The 19799-nt window shown below is 39.5% G+C and overlaps 1 protein-coding gene and 1 long non-coding RNA gene across 3 annotated transcripts in view; one reads left to right on the forward strand and one right to left on the reverse strand.

Annotated features, from left to right (window-relative positions):
• The window catches only part of RARG (retinoic acid receptor gamma), a 1508256-nt gene that overhangs the window by 501709 nt on the left and 986748 nt on the right, over positions 1-19799 (reverse strand). The window lies entirely within an intron of this gene.
• LOC122811794 overlaps positions 1-19799 on the forward strand; it is a 732112-nt gene that overhangs the window by 412446 nt on the left and 299867 nt on the right. The window lies entirely within an intron of this gene.

Consider the following 19799-nt stretch of genomic DNA (forward strand, 5'->3'; position numbering starts at 1 on the left):
CAATGACAGATGTTCTTTGTCATAATGGCCTTACATCTTTGTTATGTTGGCCATTGAGTTGGGGAAAGGGGTAGGGCATAATAGTAAAAAAAAAAATCCCTTTGGTCGCAAGTATGACACTGCATTGGGATGCCTTCATGTCCTTTCAGGCTTCATGAAGGTTTCAGATTAGGTCTGCATGAGGTCAGAGGTGACTATGGTGTCGAAGATCAAGGAGAAACACCAGCACCAACTGAAGGTCAACTCCACAGGGCCATCACTTTACTTGTCATCCTTTGTAAATCACATGACTGAATTCAACAATTGGCTAAGCTTCTGGTGTCATTCTAAGGGGATCCAGTATCTGTCTACCTGGGATGACATGATCGACAGACCACGATGCTTTGCCAGAGATGGCCTGCACTTGTCGCCCTTGGGATTCCAGATACTGGCTAAGGCTCTTGCCACCCCTATAGTGCCTTTTTTTTTTTAAAGCAAGGTTCAAATGACAAATTCACCACTGTAATGGGTACAAGCAAGCAAAATCTGAGGGTAATGCTGCTCAATGCTACAAGTCTAAACCTCAAAATGCATTCACTCGAGGCACTCCTTAAAATGGAGAACATCAACATCTGTGCAGTGGCAAAGACCTGGTTCAAGGCTCCAGAGAGCACCCCTGCATTACTAATCTATAATTCATACCACACCTTTCGGCCACCTAACCTGGACTGAAACACTAAAGGTGGAGGCGTGTCCATATTCATTAAGGATATCCACACCTCCAGGCTAGTTGCTCAGCATAATGCATCCGAGATTATCCAAGTGCAACTAACTCTGGGCAAGACCGCAATCCAAATTGTAACTTGCTACAGCTCCCCTAACATGCCCCAGGATTCCCACTCCTCATTTCTTGATACACTGGAAAATATTAGGGTACAACCCAACACCCTAATAATGGGCGATTTCAACTACCCCATCATTAACTGGGAAAACTACTCATGTACCAACTCTCTTGCTTAACGTTTTCTGGAATTCATAAATTCCAGTGCCTTGGATCAACTTATCCACACCCCCACCAGAGGCAGCAATATCTTAGACCTGGTCATTACCAACACGGGCGACTGGTGTTCCACACCAGAGGTCAATTCCTCGTTAGATCCGTCCACAAGCTAATCAGCCTAGACATCGACATCCTGCCCTCACCCCCCATTAGGGAAACCACTGTAAAAAATTCTCCACACCCAACTTCACACTTCTTAAGACAGAAGTGGCAAACTTCACAACACCCATGCAGACGGACAGTAGAGGTATGACTGCTGAATCCTACACAAATTCACTTTATAAGCACTTACACAAATGCATGGATCATGCTATCCCTAACAGAATCAATATGCTATCCTTCAAAAAAAGGAAGCCAATCTGGTGGCCCCCTGCCATAAACAAACTCTACAACAGAATAAAGAAATTGTTGCAAAAAAATCCCATGACTGGAAGAACTCCCTGGTCAGCCTCAGTAAGAAGCTGAGATCCCTGATAAAATCCTCCAAAGCTAGTTATGAAAACAAAATCGCCACTGATTCTAAAGACAGCCACAAAGTATTCTATAGCTATGTCAAGAATCTCAATGGCAGCACTCAGATCTGCTCTGAATTACAGCACAATGGCACTAAATGTACAGAACTAACTGATATTGCCAGCATCCTGGCATATTAGTTCAGTGCTAACTTTACCCCCTCTCACCCCCTGAAGGGCCCATCTCTATAACAGAAGAATGCAAAGTTCCTGTAATCATGGCTGCACAGATAAATGCCACACTCTCCAAAGCCAAGAACACAGCATCCATGGGACCTGACAACATCCCAGGCTATGTTCTACATGAACGACAGAATGAACTGGCACCTCTCCTAAGCACCATGTTCAGTCATAGCTTCACCTCAGGCTTTGTGCCCACTGAATGGTGCACAGCGATGGTTATCCCACTCCACAAAGGGGGAGCCACCACGGACCTTGGGAACTACCGCCCCATTAGCCTACTGAGCATGGTCTGCAAGGCCATGGAACGTATCATCATGGAACTTATAAATAAAGACATTGGTAATCTCCAAACTCTGGACCCCACCCAGTTCGGTGTTGTAAAAGGCAGATCATGTCTCCTAAACCTGATTAACTTCTTTGAAGCAGTCAGCAAAGTATAGACAAGGGTAAGGTGGTTTACACAGCCTATCTTGATCTCGCCAAGGCTTTTGACACCATCCCCCACTCTGGAATTATAGATAAACTCACTAAACTAGATATAAATCCCTGTCACAAGATGGATTGCCAACTGGCTTACTGACAGAACCCACACTTTGAAAGTAGAAGACTCCAAATCCGACTTCAGACCAGTGACAAGTAGAGTACCACAGGGTTCAGTCCTGGGTCCCCTCCTGTTTGGTATCTACTTTTCTGAAGTACAGGCTAACACAGAAGGTCTTTGGCTAATGAAGTTCACAGATGACTGCAAACTAGGAGCCATAATGAAACTCCTAATCATGTGGATATCCTACAAAAGGGCCTCACTGCGACAGATGCCTGGTGTCAAAGCCATGGCCTCAAGCTCAATGCCAAAAAGTACATTGTCATTCCCTTTGTTAAAAACTCAGTACCCATGAACTAGCACATAGGTGTTAGTCTACTTAACACCAAAAGTGTGATAAGAGACCTTGGGACAGGTACACAGGTGGACTGTAGTCTCTCCTTTGATGATCACACTGCCACAGTAGTCAGGAAATCCTTCTACGTGGCACACCTCATCACAAAAGGTTTCTCATCCAGGAAAAAAGAGGTAATTGTTCCCCTCTACTCGTCACTCATTAGATCCATTATAGAGTACAACACCCCTTTTTGTATGTACCTCACAAGACATCTAGAACAACTGGAAAGGCCACATAAATACCTCACAAAGATGATTACTGGCCTCAAACAGATGCTCTACGCAGACCGTCTCAAAAAACTCCAGCTTTACTCCATTGCATATCGCCTACTTAGAAACGATCTCTGCCTAACATACAAAGCTATGTCAAACCCAAAGCTGTTGGACATGCTCCACTTAAAGAAATCCCAATTCCTCCAAGCTACCTGCTCTAGGGACCTAAACCTTGTCACCACAATAAACAGAACATGCTGGAGGGATAGATTCCTGTCCCAGAGACTTCCGATACTCTGGAACAAACTACCTATCTATATCAAACAAAGCTCCTCATTAGCACTCTTCAAGAAAAATCTTGATGACTGGATGGGAAATAGGAAATTCACCCCGGGATCACCTCTGTGGCTCTTCTCGACAGGGGCACAGGAAAATAATTTTCATGGGTGGCGAAAGCCGGGGACCTTTTTGGCTAGGCTTGTATAGGCCCTAGGGATGATAGCCTAGTACATACCTATGAACAAAAATGTAAATATCACTAGATGACACCAGAAAGAATATTTAAACTATTAGTGCAACTCTGTTAAAATATTAATAGAGCAACAGGTTTGCCATCACTCTGCATGGTGTACCCACTAAAAGGAATGAAACTCTAATATCTAGCATTATTGACTGACTGTAAAGATCAAGGATTTACGAAGGCAAGGAACAAAAATGTAAAAGGAGACATTGTAGACATTCTGTCAACTCTGAGACGGGTAAAGGTGTGTGTGTGTGTGTGTGTGTGTGTGTGTGTGTGTGTGTGTGTGTGTGTGTGTGTGTGTGTGTAAGAATGATGGGGGTGTGCCTGTGCTAGTGGGATATATTTGCTGCCAGTGTTAACCGCCACAGGAAAGTCCTGATTAGCATTTGCGATAATTAAGAGTGATTCAGAGACATGTAAATTAGCCAATAATTAGGTCTTTTCTTGTGGCTAACATGTCTCTGAATAGCAAATTCCTGCATTATGTAAACATTTCTTTTTTGAAGCAGCTCTTACTTTGAGTAGTGAGGTTCTTTCTGAATCCTTGGGAGCATTTTAATTAGTTTTATGTATTATTATTATTTTATTACTTTATTATTTTACTTTAAGCCTTGCTTGTTTGCCATCTCATATTTTGCTGTTTGCCTTTTATTCAAAATGATGTTTGCATTTCATGTAATATGAGCACATCGCTGTGTTTGCAGTTTCAAAATATCATTTGATATAGTTGGCTAACTAATAGTTTTGTTTCAGCCACACACTTATATATGTTCGTATGTTGTAATAAGGAACACATATTCTACTCTTCCTCAGTCTATGAATAATATTAAATACAGTTATGCTTTTTCTATGAATTTCCAGTGCATTGTGATGGTTTGCTTTCTACATAGGTATTCTGCTTAAAAGACATAGAATGTTTTGATATATTTGCTTATCAGATTATCCCACTTTGCTTATGTGTACATACTGTACTATGTTCAGTTGATGTTAATTCCTGCATTTGTATATTTGAAAATCTATGTATTTAGATGGAGGCCTTCTTCAACCATTTCTACACCCACAGTATGTGTAATTTTGAAAAGGGAACCACTTATCATATTGATATATGATTCTGCTGTTTTATTTATGTTTATTTGATTAAACTACCTCTGTTCTCTACCTCAATTCTCTATCAAGCTTCAAATATTTTTCAGTGGTATTTGTTTCTTCTGTAAATTACATGAACCTCATCCATCTTCTTTAAATAGTATAATAATTTCAAATTTCTCATTTTGTATAAACATTCTAAGCTTTAAACCTTTGGTAATCCACTCTGAAATAATACATTTGAACGAGAAGTCCTTGTGCGTTGTTAATCTGTTACTTTATAGATTTGCAGAGTGCATTACAGTATGAATAATTGTGGTCTAATCTTTTCATTGTGTTACTCTCTGTGCAGAGTATTTGTATTGTTTCTTATTCAAATGACTTCTTCTTCTATTATTCCTGCATGGATGTTTAGTTTCTCTCACCGTGTCACTGCTGAAAATGGATTAGACGATTCAGAACTTCCAAGTTAACAAATACGTTATTTGTGGAGTATGGCTGTCGTCCTTGTGTCCACATTGTTTTTTTCTGGGGTCAGAGGTCAAAGATTTCCTTCCACATCTTAAAGACAAGGGGATAGATTAGGCGAAATTGCAAACACCTAAATTGCCTGTAGGTGTGTAAACGCTTGTACATACAAACAGTGATATATTTGTATCATGTCCAGAAATGGAGCCCCGTCTTTTCCCCATTGAATGTTGACATAGATTTTGGCTTGTCCAAAACTGGTATTATACAATGAATACTGTGGGTGCAATTGTATTTGTTCAGAACTTTTTTCCCCTTTGCCTCACATATAAATGGGCTTCTCAAACAGGTGGCTCATCCTGCATTAAAAGCTAGTAAATAGTGTTAGATCCCAGTAAAGATGTTAGAAAGTAGAATAGTATACCAAATCATCAGAATTAAATTTTATTACAAGCTATCGTCTGTGCACAAGTCTGCCTACTCTTTATACCATTTCCAGAAGAAGCTCTTCTTGGATTTGCAGCATGTGGTGCTACAGAATTGGAGACCAGACTAGTGCAGTGTGTCTCCATTTTGTCCTTAGTAGTCCTTGAAGCTGTATCGCTGTAGTGAAGAGCTAACCTTGTGGCTTCCAAGAGCATGCAGCAGCTACAGGAAAACCTGCCTCTCAATCCCCCCACAAACATGCAGTCAGACAGATAGACGTACACATGCACGCACACACATAAGAATATACTGTATATACAGACACATCCACACAGACATGCCACTAGTTCACTACACTGCCTGAAGTCAAATGTGATTTTTACAAGTATAGTAAGAGCATAGTAAAGACACACACACACACACACACACACACACACACACACACACACACACACACACACACACACACACACCACTAATTCATACCACTGCTTGAAGTCACATTTGATTTTGTAATAGGTAGTTAGTGCATAGGATCAGAAGCTCGGTGAGTTTGTAAATGCGGAGTTGCAATTTCTTCCGGCATTAAAGGTTTTGACATGATTCTACTTGGCAATTTTACTAAGTGAAGAATGACCTCTATATGCCCTTTATAAAAATACATCTAAAGAAAGAATGCTTTCTTTTACGTTTTGATTACTTTAGTTTTTTTTTTGTGTAGCTGAACCCATAGTCACCTACAAAATGACCTCATAAAGAGAGGAAATACCTTCTGAGGGAAACGGCTGGTACTAAAGGTATGGCTTCCAGCCTGGACCCTCAGGACTGTAATCTTAGGTGGAAACAGACACCCGATGATTCACCACTCAGCCTGATTGCTGCAATTATAATTATTACCATTCTGAAGTTTCACGAGAAACAGATGTTAAAACTGCAAGGAAAAAATTATTTTTTTTTTTTAAATCTGGCATGTCCCTGTTTGTCAAGGTAAAGTGAGGTAATGCTTGGCTGAGATTGCAAACAATACTGCCAGGGGGAAGAAAATGCATTTTAGCTTCTGTGCATTTTAGCTTTTTAGCTTCTGATAATACCTGTGCTGATTTTGTATATATGTGTTTACAATAGATAGATACGGTGTATATGCAGACATTTTGTCATCTTTACTTAAGCAAGGGATCTCCTTTGACAGTTTGTCAAGCTTTGTTACATTTTGCCGTGTGTGTGTGTGTGTGTGTGTGTGTGTGTGTGTGTGTGTGTGTGTGTGTGTGTATATACGCATGATGCCTGAAGCTTAATGCTAGACTGGAATGTACAAACAAGAGCCAGCTTCACAGACTGAGACTTTCGATGTGAACTTTTCCTGACAAGTTGCCATCAGTGGGAGTGACATTATGCACTCTGTATTACCTGCCTGATACCACGTTTTGAGCCCAGGCTTGTCTCTCGTTTGCTCAACAGTGGCTTACAACCATTTGCACTTGTGATGCTTGAAGATCACTGCTTTATGGAACTTCTGCTCCATTTTCCAGTAGCACAGAATCAGGTCAGGCACTGCAGTACAGATTTCATACCGCTGAGCATTAGGTGAAGGCATATCTCCTGCATTTCTTGTTAGTTCCCAAATTAATTTTGAGTACATTTACCTTATGAACCCTAGAACCTTAATACTTGCTTTCAGGGTAAGTTTTAATCAGCCTGCATTTTTGAGCTTTGACTAGGGCTTCTTGCTGTGGAGGTTTGAAGCTGTATATATTCCGTACTACGATCTGTTAAACAGTTTGATAATGTACATCTGTGTTACTTTTGTGTATGGCTACAGGTACAGGTAAGTAATTAGTGCCTGCACTATGCAAGTGCTAGTGTCTAACCAAAAGGTGTGTTTTGAGCTTCTACCTTAGTTGCAACTGTGAGGGAAAAGTGCCGGTCAAGAAGCAAATACGTGGAGGACCCTTATAGCTGCATAGTTCTACTCTCCTCTGATTTGAATGTCTATGATGATCAAGGTTCCATTCTCATATTGCTGATATGGTATAACTGCTTACAGCATCTCAGTGTTCTTGTAACCAACACTTTCAGCAATCTGGTTTCTCTGGATGACCAAACGTGCTACAGGACCTTTCTTTGATTTTTGGTAAATGTAACTTCTGAGTGCAGAGTCATGTTGTAGTCCACAAAATACCACTAAAGATGAATTAGAATAACAAAAGAAACTGGTCTACAAAATATTACAGAATGCTGTGGTACTGTATGCATAAAGGTGGATGAGATTCTTACTGTACAGCAAAAGGTAACTTCCTTAGTAATGGCTGTTAAACAAAAAATGTAATGGCAACTGAATAGTCACATGTGACATGTACTATTATTTCTACATTATGTTCTTTTTTAAGATGTTTTATCTATAATCCACACAGTCATGCATGTTATTACAGTAAATCTGCCCTTTTAAAAAAGATCAGGTCTAAGCACCGAATTACTGGCATAGTGCTTGATTTCTCTCAGGGATAATTCTCACCTAAATTTTGAAACAAGATTGTGTCTTTGCAGGGACTGCCATGCAGAGTAGGCTAGTTTCCCAGAAAATGCATTGTTTGCAGGTGAGAGTTTTTCAGTGCCTGTTGTGCATGATGGATTAGGATTTCTAAACGTCTGTCATGCAGTTTATTGTGGTCACAGACCTCACAGACCAGATGTCAGAAGTACACTGCATTCATCATAGAATGCTCTGACCATCAGTTTTGGAAGGAATAAATGCCTCATCTGTTCTCAAGGTGGCATGCTTATTTCTCTGACCTTTCAAGCTGCAGAGGTTTGCACTAACTTATTGGTATGTGGTGAGAAATCTCAAAGCTGAGGTTCCATTTCCCGTCATCGATGAAGGAACCCAGATGGATGTACAAAGACACAGTGAGACTGTAAGGGAGCAGATTTTGGAAAAGGTAAAGCCCATATTAATCTCTTGAAAAGACAGGGCATGGAAACTATAGAGGAAGTCTGGATGATGAGAAGAAAGCTAACAATGATTGTAGAGTCAGCAGAGGAAAAGAAGGAAGAATTAACTTAGCCCAAGTCATTCATGCAATTTTATTCTGACACATAAGCCAAGTGACCATTAAGCTTTGAAAAGAACTATTGCTCCTGGGGTATTGGGAGTGCTTGAAAGATATAAACTACCTGTGGTAGAATAAACATCAGAATAGCTGAGGTGTGCTATTCAAAATACCTCACCACAGGTGAAACTGGAGGAAAAAAAAATAACTGACTTTTAGCCAGCACAGATGAATATATCTCGGCAACTGTTTGTTGATCAGTGAGGAACTCTTGTATAACCAAATATCTGACCCAGTCAGTGTCGTACAAGAAATGAAATTGTCCCTGCTGTCCTCCCAAATGGACAACATTCAAAACTAGAGCCTCTGTTTTTACAATGTAAATTTTATAGCCTGACGATTCGCTAGAATCTTGTAACAACTTAAGTATGGGCATCAGTGATCTTCTTCCAAGTTACTAAAATAAACCAGCATTTCATGTATGTCTAGTAACTTGAATTCAACATTCACAATTATAAACCCACTCCCCGTGTGAGAGTGAATCCTCAGAAGAGCTTTATAGCTCAGGAAGCCAAGATATTTGCTGTCAGAATCAATATTGGAATTTCAAAACACTGGTGTTTTTGTGATTTAGTTATATGTGTGTGTATTGGGTGAGTAACCCCCCCCCCCCCACCTAGTCCTCAGCTGTAAGCCAAAACTATATGATAGCACTGCATTAACTTTCACTGTAGTGGTTAAGCCTTCGTAGATTCATAGGTTCATAGGTAGTAGCTAGGCATGCCACCCAGGAGACCATTAAGGAGCCTAGCCCAAATTTCCAACTGCCCCAAAGCATTGGCTAGTTAAGCAGACCTCTCAACTGTTATTTTGGATGAACATTTCTATTTTAGGCCTGATTTAGGATGTCCGTATTTGTGGGGGGTGTGTCCCTGTTTTTAGGATTGATTTTCCCCCTCACAAAATTTTCTGAATCTCTTCATCACATGTGATTTTTGATACTGTCTAGGACATAGAAAAATCCAACACATGGCCAACATATTAGTGGCAACAATAATCTAAAGAAAGAGGACACACATCTTGCAACTCTCGTTTTCGGAAGCAAAAAGAAATTACCTTGTGTGAAAGAATTTTGTGATACAGCCCATTCTTTACACTTGTCTCTTGTATCTTTGCATTGTTTGTTTTCACTTTCTATTTTTAAACGTGTGTTTCCGAGTGGTATCCCATGTTCCTACTGGAAGCAGGAATAGTTATTTGCTGTTTTGTATTCAAATGTTATGTAAATTTAATGTCCACATTTTCAGCTGGATGTTCCTGGTTTTCAAGGGCCTTTGTTCCTATTTTCAGTGTCTGGAGGTTGAGAGGTATGCGGCTAAGTCACTTGCTGAAAATCATGCAGGAGGCATAAGAAGATGGAATGGTTCAAAATTTGTACTGTTGGAACAGGAAACAGCTCACTAACAGAGCTTTTGTCTTTTGTGCTATCTGCCAGACCTTTCTCTGCATTAACTGCAAACTTATTTTCCAAGAACTCTAGAAGGCTCTGAGAAAAGCCAAACAATTTTAAACCCCTTGGGAAATAACTCCAATTGACTATCAAAGTCCTTCTCTGCATTAAGACTGAAAGATAATCATCAGTGTTATCTGATTGTAAGACCTATTATATGTCCTAAAATGAATCCAGTGTTGTCAGCATGCATGAGGTTTCCCATACTTCCAGGAAGCCTTTTTGCTAAATTGCCACAAAAATGATATAGTTCTGATTCAGGACTGAAGTAGGACTGTATGAATTTGGAAATATGGCATCCTTACCTTCCTTTGGAATCACAGATATTATAGCTTCATGTCATGTGAGAAGAATCTGCCCTGTCTGTAGTACCCTATTTATTACCCTATGAACCCCACCAATATTATCTCATCCTCCATCTGATACAACTCTGATGGGATAACGTCTGGTCCCGTGACATCTTTTTTGACAATCCTGTTGCCAGTATTGAAAGGCCAGATTCTTTTACTGGGGTCATCAGCTTCCCTACATCTGAAATATGTAATCTTGGTAACACCAGCCCATTTAAGAACTCTTTCTTCTCCCTTTGTCTTTGAATTTTTACAGTATCGGGACAGAAGTAAGTCTTCATAGAAAAAGGCTAGATTCCATTAGAATCCTGTTGGAAGGTAATAATAAATGTCCTCCACCATGGATTTTGTTTCCTTATGTGAGATGAAGTGGCAACTGCTTCTTAGTCATTCTTGAGATATTAAAATCCCTGTACTTAAACTTACTCTTGTAGTCCAGCTTTGCATTCATTATTTGTTTAGTTTATGCTTCTGTACCCCAGTTATCTTACCTGTAGCATGCAACATGTCCTGCAATCAAACTACTTTCCCTGGTCTTTGACTGATTTGCTATTTCTTCAGAAGGTTTTTGAGGAAGGACCTTAATCCACTTATCCAGCTGTTGGTGAAACTATTCTTTAAAATATATTTTTTTAACATACAGACGCACACACTAAATCTATAATACTTAACAAGGATATTTGCCTCAAATGTATTTATAAGGGCCAATTCTGCATAATTTGACATCCAGATTGGATGGGTCTTTTCCCTGGAGAGTAAAATCCAATCTAACCCAGAGTATATATTGCAAACTGAGGAAAAGCAAGTGAATAAATTGCTCCTCATTCTACTAGTGTAACCAGGCATGCCAATCACATAGTAAGATGCAAAGTTCAACATTAAATGAGATATTTTGTACACCATTTTGGACAGCCTTGCACATTACACTTAACTCACCAGATTCCATTCTCTTAATAATAAAGTTACCCCTTCCTGAAAACCCTTTATTATTATTAAAATACCATCTTGCTCTGTCCAATTATGCCACTCTTTTCCTGATTGCACCTTTAATTGACATATACTGACCCTCTTGATCCAACAATTTGTCTTGTACTCTGAAATGTAACCCTCTCTATAAAAATGTAGGGACACCGTCTCCCTTGCAGTCTAATAAACTGAAGTCTCTACCAGCTCATCATTGCATGTGCTTTTTAAAAACAAACTCTATGGGGTTGGTACCTTTTAGCATCTGAATATACTAGAGACCTTCCTAACAGGACTAACTAATCCATTGACATTGCATGAAAAATACTGAAGCAAGCAGCTTGAACCTTCCAGTTATTTATATTACCCCACTCAACATAAACAGTATTTTTTAGTACTCCCTTCTCCACTATGTTTTGCATCAGAACCAGATCATTCATTAGTTCACAACACCTCTGAATGGGGTAAAGCATACCAGATGCAAGACATACTTTTGTGCAGTGATCTTGAATGACCCACTTCTGCCTGTAAATTAGATTGTGTATAATTATGGTTGCTGCCCTTCCAATAAAGACTTCAGAAGAGATTGAGAAACAGTTAAACCTAAAATCACTCATTGTTTGACAAAACAGAATTTTAGCAACCCCCCCAAACAATAAATACCCCAGTGAATGAAAGAACAAACAGTAAAGAAAACATTCTTGTTATAATCAGGTAAAATTAAAAGTTAGTTTATTATCTTCTTTCCAGATATGTGCTGAGCCTTACGATGGAATGCTGCATATGCTACAGTGGGCAGTTTCACAGAAGAGCATGCTAAAAGGAAACAAACATACAAATTAAGCAAAACTGGACTGCCCCCAATTGCCACTAGTACTATATCTTCCCAACATAAAATGCCACTTGCAACGTTAACATCATATAACTTGTCACAAAAGGAAATACTGCCAGTCCAGCTATCTGGAATTTTGTAAATAATTTTATGTCATTTGTGAATATTGATATGATTAATAAAGATGTGTGTGTAAAGGTGTAAAGTACTGAGCTAAAATGTAACCACAGCCTGCCCTGCTGATTTAGAATAGAAATGTATATAAACTATTGTATTTGTGTAAATGTATATGTTTTAACAGTAGAAACTACAACATAGAGGGCTAACTTGGCAAAACGTCAAGAAAATAAGTTAAAATTAAATTGTTTTACGATTGTGTTATAAAAGTTCTCAGTTTCAGTTCAGTAGCAGACACAATGTCTAGAGCTAGAAGTTTTTGTGTTGTCTTGGAAGAGAAGTAATTGCTAGGTTTGAGATGCAGAAAGCTTTATTGTTTTATGACTTCCAGGGTCTTCAAATATATGACAGATATGTATTTTTCACACAGAGATGTTAAATTCTGGTAGTTTCTGACAAAGGGGGTTTCGCTTGGGAACTAAAATCAGGTGACAGAAAGTGATGTCATCCAAGCTAACCCAGCAGTAATATTTGATATTAATTTAAGAACTCTTCCAGAGAGAGAGAGAGAGGGCATTTTGTATTTTGTCTTTGATCTGGAAACATCCACTCATCACCTTCTGCACTTGCCTTGCTGTAAGTAAGTTTTTAGGGCATAGTAACTCTTTTAGATTCAGATAGGAATATAGTAAAGTATAGCTTAGATGTTTTTTTTATTTATTTGAAACTGTCCTGCAATGTTGTTTTAAATATTTCCTGTGATTTTGAACTCTGAAGTTACTGTGTTGATTTATTGTGTATTGCCTTGTTCTTTTATTATTTATTATTAAATATATATTTAAACCCATCTTTGTGGCTGATATTTGTGAGATATATTTAAGCTCTTAGCGTACTTGCATATGTATTTGGTGACACTGTACATGCCACTCCTAAATAGCCTTGCTCTTGGTCAGACTACCATCTGGATAATAGTAACGCTACACAGTAGGATTGGACACCCTTTGTTAACAGCCTTAAGTAGCTGATAAACAGTTGGCTGATTGCAGTTGGAGCTACCTTATTGTCTGGGCAGAAGGGGGCATAGCTAATAAACCTGTGCCAGCCTTTCCCAGGTGTGTGTGTGTATCAATCAAATTTCAAAGTGTGTGTGTGTGTGTCAGCTTTTTGGGCAGGGACATGAAGCACTTGTTGGACAGAGAGGGTGCTGGAGGTTTTGGCTTGGCCACTCAGCTGAGCTCTCAACCCTATAGCTGTGCCAGTGGGGAGTCTTATTGTGGATCTGGAGAAAGAGGGAGAAACCAGCCCCAGACTGATTGTGTGCTCTTAAGAGAAATTGCACTTTACTGTGTGTGTACTTGTCATCTTCCCAATGTGTACATTCCCCGCTGTTGCTAGTGGTGAGAACTGAGGCTCATTGATTACTGGGCCAGTGCAGGGGCATCACATACCTTAAATGATACTTCTGGTTATCTATCATTTGTTTCTTTCTGGAACTCTGTGACCTCTTCTGAATAAGCCAACAGGATGATGTTTCCTTTAGTCTTTCCACAGAAGATTTTATGTGATTATCTAGTTTACAATCAATATTAGACAGCTAGTCGAATATTTTCTCAATTGCAGATATACCTGGTGTTGCAGATACCTGTATCATTACATAATGCTGCTTTGAGGTGGCTGCCATGTCTTCTGTATATAAGCTGTTTGGCAATGAAGATGTTGTCACATTTTTCTTATCCTTCATTCTTCTTGGTCTTGCTAGTCTCCATGTATGCCACCCTGACTTTCACTTACTTGCTGATTCAGAGAAAACATGTTGACTTCTTAATCTTTCATATTTTACATGCTCAGCAGAGAAGGTATATGGCCCTACTCTTCGTAAATTCATTATACACTGAACGTTGATATAACGAACAAGTAAAATTAGTTATACTGCCAGAAACAAGAAAAAAGCAAAAGAAAACTTTAGTTCTGCTTCTTTTTGTCAGTGTCATTGATGAGAATGAAGTGAGCAGGAGAGGGACATAAGCATCCATAGCGCCGTGATAGAAAATAACATCTATAAATTCATTTTTTTTACTTCTTAGTTCTAGCACATCTGGGTTGGGCTGTAGCAGCTGTAGAAAACATCACATTATGTTCGCACCTGTTATATTATCTCTGCATACAGTTTTAGTGGCAGAACTGTGCTTTGCACTTAAACCAAGCCTGCTCCTTATTAAAAATCCACTGACCTCAGAATTGCGGATGTCGCAATTAAGTGATGTGATACTTTTTGCAAAGCCTACAATTTCAAAATGAGTTACTTTGATTCAGGTTCTTTGAGGATATTGAGTTAATGTCTGATTTTTCATCCAGTGAATATAACAGAAGCATTTTGTGTTTAATTTCTTGCAACATTTTAAGGAAGATTTTGTAAAGGATTAACCATTAAAATGTATGCATTTGGAGCAATTAAAACACAGCTTTAGCCACATATTTTTACTCATAAAATATTACTTCATAATGTGGAACTCTTCAATGTTGTCAAGCTGTGCAACAAATAAAAATTAATAATATCCTTTTAATTTAAAAAAAAATGTTAATATTCAATAGACCCGTTGTAAAAATAAATAAATAAATAAATAAATAAAAACTAAGCAGTACATTTCTTAACATTTTAAAAACTGAGCACCGTTATGCGTGTGCACTCACACACAAACACACACACACACAATATTGTCTCATATCTTCTGAAATGTGGCACAGAAAATATATTGCAAATAAAAATAAAATATCTGCCATTATGTAACTTAATATCTTGGTCAGCTGCCCCCATCCTCCCATAATACATCATTATTGCTTTTGAGATCAGACTGAGCTGTCTCCATTATTATTGTCTCACCGAGTACTTGCATACATGTTTACACTCATCTCGCCCACATTGCTCAAGAATAATCTAAAAAGAACGGGTAGAGAAAAGCCCAAAATCACAGACAATTTTTAAATACTAAGTTAGTAGGACACCAATATTTATATCAACATGCATTTTCTGAATAATAATAAGTATGTAACTGTGTATGACATTATTATATGACTACAATCCTTAGGAAATACTATAAAAATAAAAATTTGTGAGGCAGGAGAAAAATATGAGGAAAAATTGGAGATGTTCAGTAAAATCAGGGCAGTGAAAAGTTATGTGTATTTTTAACAATTCTTACATAGTTTTGATATAGTGATACCTCCTCTCAAAATGTATTTTGAAATCTGTAAAAGTAGACAGATTTTGCATACGTTTTTGCATAAAGTCAGTTTTCATTCTCAGCTAAGATTATGGTTAGTATTCCAAGGATGGCACAGTGGTGCAGCGGTAGTGTTGTCACCTCACAGCAAGAAGTTCTCTGGTTTGATTCTTGGCTGGGGTGCCTAATGTGTGGAGTCTGCATGTCCTCCCTGCATTCGTGTGAGTTTCCTCCGGGTACTCCAGTTTCCTCCTATGTTACAAAGACGTGTCTGGAGCATTTCTCCCTGGGCCTCTGCTGAAAATTGGCTTTGTTCCAAGTCGGACTTTCCCAGTTAATAAATGTTAAATAAATAAATGATGCATTACATACACAAATTAACACTGGCAGCACTGGTACAGATGGGGTGGGTGATTCTAAGTCTCAGCAATGATCAATATAGTATGGTATGCATTGAATGTTAAGTTCACACTAGCATGTCGATGAGGAACACCATGCAACTGAGGTACATGGATTATGTAAATGACAGAACCCAAAAGGGTGGACTGATTCAGAAATGTGCAAAATAGTAGTGCGCTCATGGGTGCATACCTGTTTTTAACACCAAGATTCTTGGTGTACATCATGAGAGCTATGCTAAGAATGGGTGCAGGAGATGCACAGTAGCATATGTTGTGAGCCACTATTGTGGCCACTCTTCTCAGTGTTCTGCTTTTTAGTCATCTGCACCAATAAAGGAGGTACAGAGAGCACATGACATACCATCAGCTCACAGAACAAATAAAACTGTGGTCAGTTTCTAGGTGGATGGGGATAATGCAAGGGTTCTAGTCAATATGTGCCATCCACAAGTGGAATCAAGGGGGATGCCTGATGTGCCCATCTGTATGGACATAAAGGTATGTGTTTCGTTATGTCTTCACTACAGGAACTTTTCAGTGACCTACAGAGGGCATGTTTCAGATGTTGTATGCATCAGCTTTGCAAATCCTAAACCAGTTCCTTGACACTATGCTATAACATGTGGAGGAGTATATCTTGTCCTTTAGGACACCAGAGGAGAGAATCAACACCGTGCAGGCCTGTTATGTTACTGACCATTTCTATGATGTCTTGGTAGCTACAAAGTGCACCCATGCTGCTTTTAATGCCTCTGGAGTTCCACAGGGCCTGTGATATATTAGCAGGAAGTGATTTCATTCTATGAAATGGCAAGTGGTCTGTAATGCACAGCACATTATAAACAATGTGTCTGTGCTTTTCCCACAAGCAGTACACACAATTCACACATTTGGTATATGGTTGATCTATTCCAATGGTTCCTTTGAGGAGCAGCAGGTGAACATCATGGTAGGGTCTTCCATACCAGTTATAGAAGCATATGCTATGGTGTAGGATGAACACAGGTTTGACCATGACCTCCCCTTACCAATGCACCTGGCTAACAGCTGTTAGTGTTATGCACATATCCACTCCCTTTATGCTTTTATATATGGCCCTAGAACTCTTCACCCATTGTGACAAGTAAACACTGTGGTACCATGGTTTTCTATAGTGAGAGCTTGAACACCTTCCTAGCCAAAGGCAAATTGTACTGTCCCTGACTATGTAATGGCACCCCAGTTACTCATACATGGCAATATCTACCTTACACTACCTGACATTCACCACAGAGTTTTTGGTTGTTGCTGAATTACTTTACCAGGCAGGACTCCTTCCTTAACTTTGTGAAGATCCATGTGTCCACAGATTTTACTCAAATTCCTACATATCATAGTTGTATGGTTGTATGTGGTGTTGCAAAATGAAATTAAAAAAAAATTACAACTATACATTATTTTGTTAAAAGGGGCAGTTAGCACCGAGGATATTTTAAGGAAGCCAGATTGTTTCTTGTCTGTGAATTACTGACTTTGCACAATGCACTACCTATACATATCGGCATGAGTCATGCACATAACTGTGTGCATGAAGCATGAGACCTTTATGCTCATGCACATGGTACAAGGGTAGCACCATGGTGCAGAGCTATGTAGTATGACTTATGATTCACAAGCATGTTTATATAAGTATACCATATTAGTCCTTAAGTGAAATTATTAAATGGCCGTGGCTGCCTCAGCAAATGAGAAAATCAGGACTTCTACATAGTGTGCTGGGGATATCAGGATTTCCCTGTTCTTTCTGCAGAGAAACTTCAAGGAGCACCTGTTCTGCCAATATGATGTCCCATTGATGAATGTGGATTCTTTATACAAACTTGGCCATATACTTAATGACGCCACTAGTGTCACCAGTACTGTGGAACAATGTCATTATCATTATGATGAATTGAGATCACGCAACCCCAAATTACTCTAGCAGGTTCAGAAGAGTGGGGCAGAGATGTAGTGTAAGGCTTTATTTTTTTGGATGGTACCATTGTCCTGTACTATGTGCAGAGCTTAACAGTGCATGTTTTGTTTTCCAGCTGCAGAGGATCATTGGCTGAGCTTAGTTTGGAGGTGTAAGAGGTGGGAACACTACTACGAGCAGCAGTGTGGTCATGATCTCTGTGTTATGTCACTGTATAGTTGCTATTGCATTTGTAATGTGTCATCGTTTTGCAGGCCTGGTTGTAGAAGAGGCCGTGATCACAGTCTCTGTTGGATGCTGCCTCTGGCACTATGTAGCCAGTAGATACCAGGTCTGCATCCCCTGCTGGAGGGCACCAGTGACCCCTTTAGGTCAGTTCCAAGTCTGCCTCTCAGGAAAGGTGTGAATATTTCTGTACTGAAAGTCAGCTGGAAAAGACACTGGTGGTCTACCAAAATATGTATTGAAGGCTGGTAGCTGTCAAGGTGTGCCAACAACTGGATGCCTATCTTGGTAAAATGGAGTAGTTTTATATATGACTTGTAGAATTATCAACAAGCCTCACCCATCAAGTGTCTAGGGGAGCAACAGGTCCATAACATTAGCCACTCATTTGAGTGATACCTGGGTTTGTTTTCCTCTTGGCTGGCATGGCATCCAACTATGGACAAAGTCCACTCCATTCCTTACTTGGTGTGTCTATCCCTAAAGTGTCACTCCCTAAACTTTGTTTATTCTCCAACCCTCCTAGCATGACATCCAACTATACTCAAAGTCTAATCTATTCCCTACTTTGTGTGCCTATCAAAGTAGGGAATAGAGTGTACTTTGAGCATGGTTGTCATCCTGTAAGCTCTGTTTGTTGTCCAACCCTCCCAATTACTCTTTGTTCACTCTCTGTATGTATGTGTGCCTCTACTGTCCTTCCCAACTTTTATGTTTATGCTGCTTTTTTCTTCAAGTGTTTGTATTTATGTTTCATTGTCTGCCTTGGTACCTACCTGCTTTCAACCTCTATCCCATTCACACACATCCCTCAGTACCTTCTTCACTTACCCAGCTTTAGTGGTATTTACAAAAAGTGCTCAATCCCACTGCAGAATATCCTTCCATCTTTCCCTCCATTCCCTTTCTGCATTCACATCTGTTTACTGTTCTTCACTTTCTACTTTGCTGTCAGCCCCATTTCATTGCCATTTATATGCTGCACAGGATTGCCACTGTAGTATACACACCCACATTCATAGGTTCATAGATTAGTACTAAGCTAACTGCCTTTGTGAGCCATTTTAAGCCTAGCCAATTATCCCTTGTGAGACTCAAACCCTGCACCTTGTGCTTGTAAGGCAAACACCTTAACTATTAGGCCATTGGTATTTTAGTTGGCAGCTCTATTCAACTGTGCTACCCTTCTTGTGGTATCTGGTTTCTAGCTGCAGGTGTAGATTACTGCATTATGAGATTGTGTGCACTGACTTGGATCCATTAGTCTTCCTTAGCTGTGACATCTACCACATTGGCCAGGCAGGTTACTTTCTACTGTCATATGGTAGCATAGTGCTGTTCATAGATTCATAGATTGTTATTAGGCTAATGGCCCAGGGGGCCTTACTAAGCCAAGCAAAGTTTTCCCAAAAGAATAATGATGTCCTGTATCCAAACAGGACAATGAGGGCCAGGCATTTATAAGCTACCTCTGTTCATAAGGGACATGGGTGTCAGGCCAGGAGTATATTTCCTATTCTCCATCCACTGATCTAGATTGCACCTAAACTGGGTAATAGATGAAATCGGCTTCACATGGATAGGAAGCCTGTTCCACGTTAGGGGCAGTCTCTGAGACACATATCTCTCTCTCCAGCATGTTTTGTTTAAGTCACAGACAACATTCAGATCCCTAGATCTTGTATTTCTGGTACTGTTTGACTTATAAATGTGCAGGAGATTCTTAAGTGTGGGGTTTGTGGATGCCTTGTAAGCCAGGCTTAGATCATCCTGATACAACTGTGTCTGTTTT

Source organism: Protopterus annectens, chromosome 9.part0 (assembly GCF_019279795.1).
Source record: "Protopterus annectens isolate FY-2018-M chromosome 9.part0, PAN1.0, whole genome shotgun sequence".
Classification (NCBI taxonomy): domain Eukaryota; kingdom Metazoa; phylum Chordata; order Ceratodontiformes; family Protopteridae; genus Protopterus; species Protopterus annectens.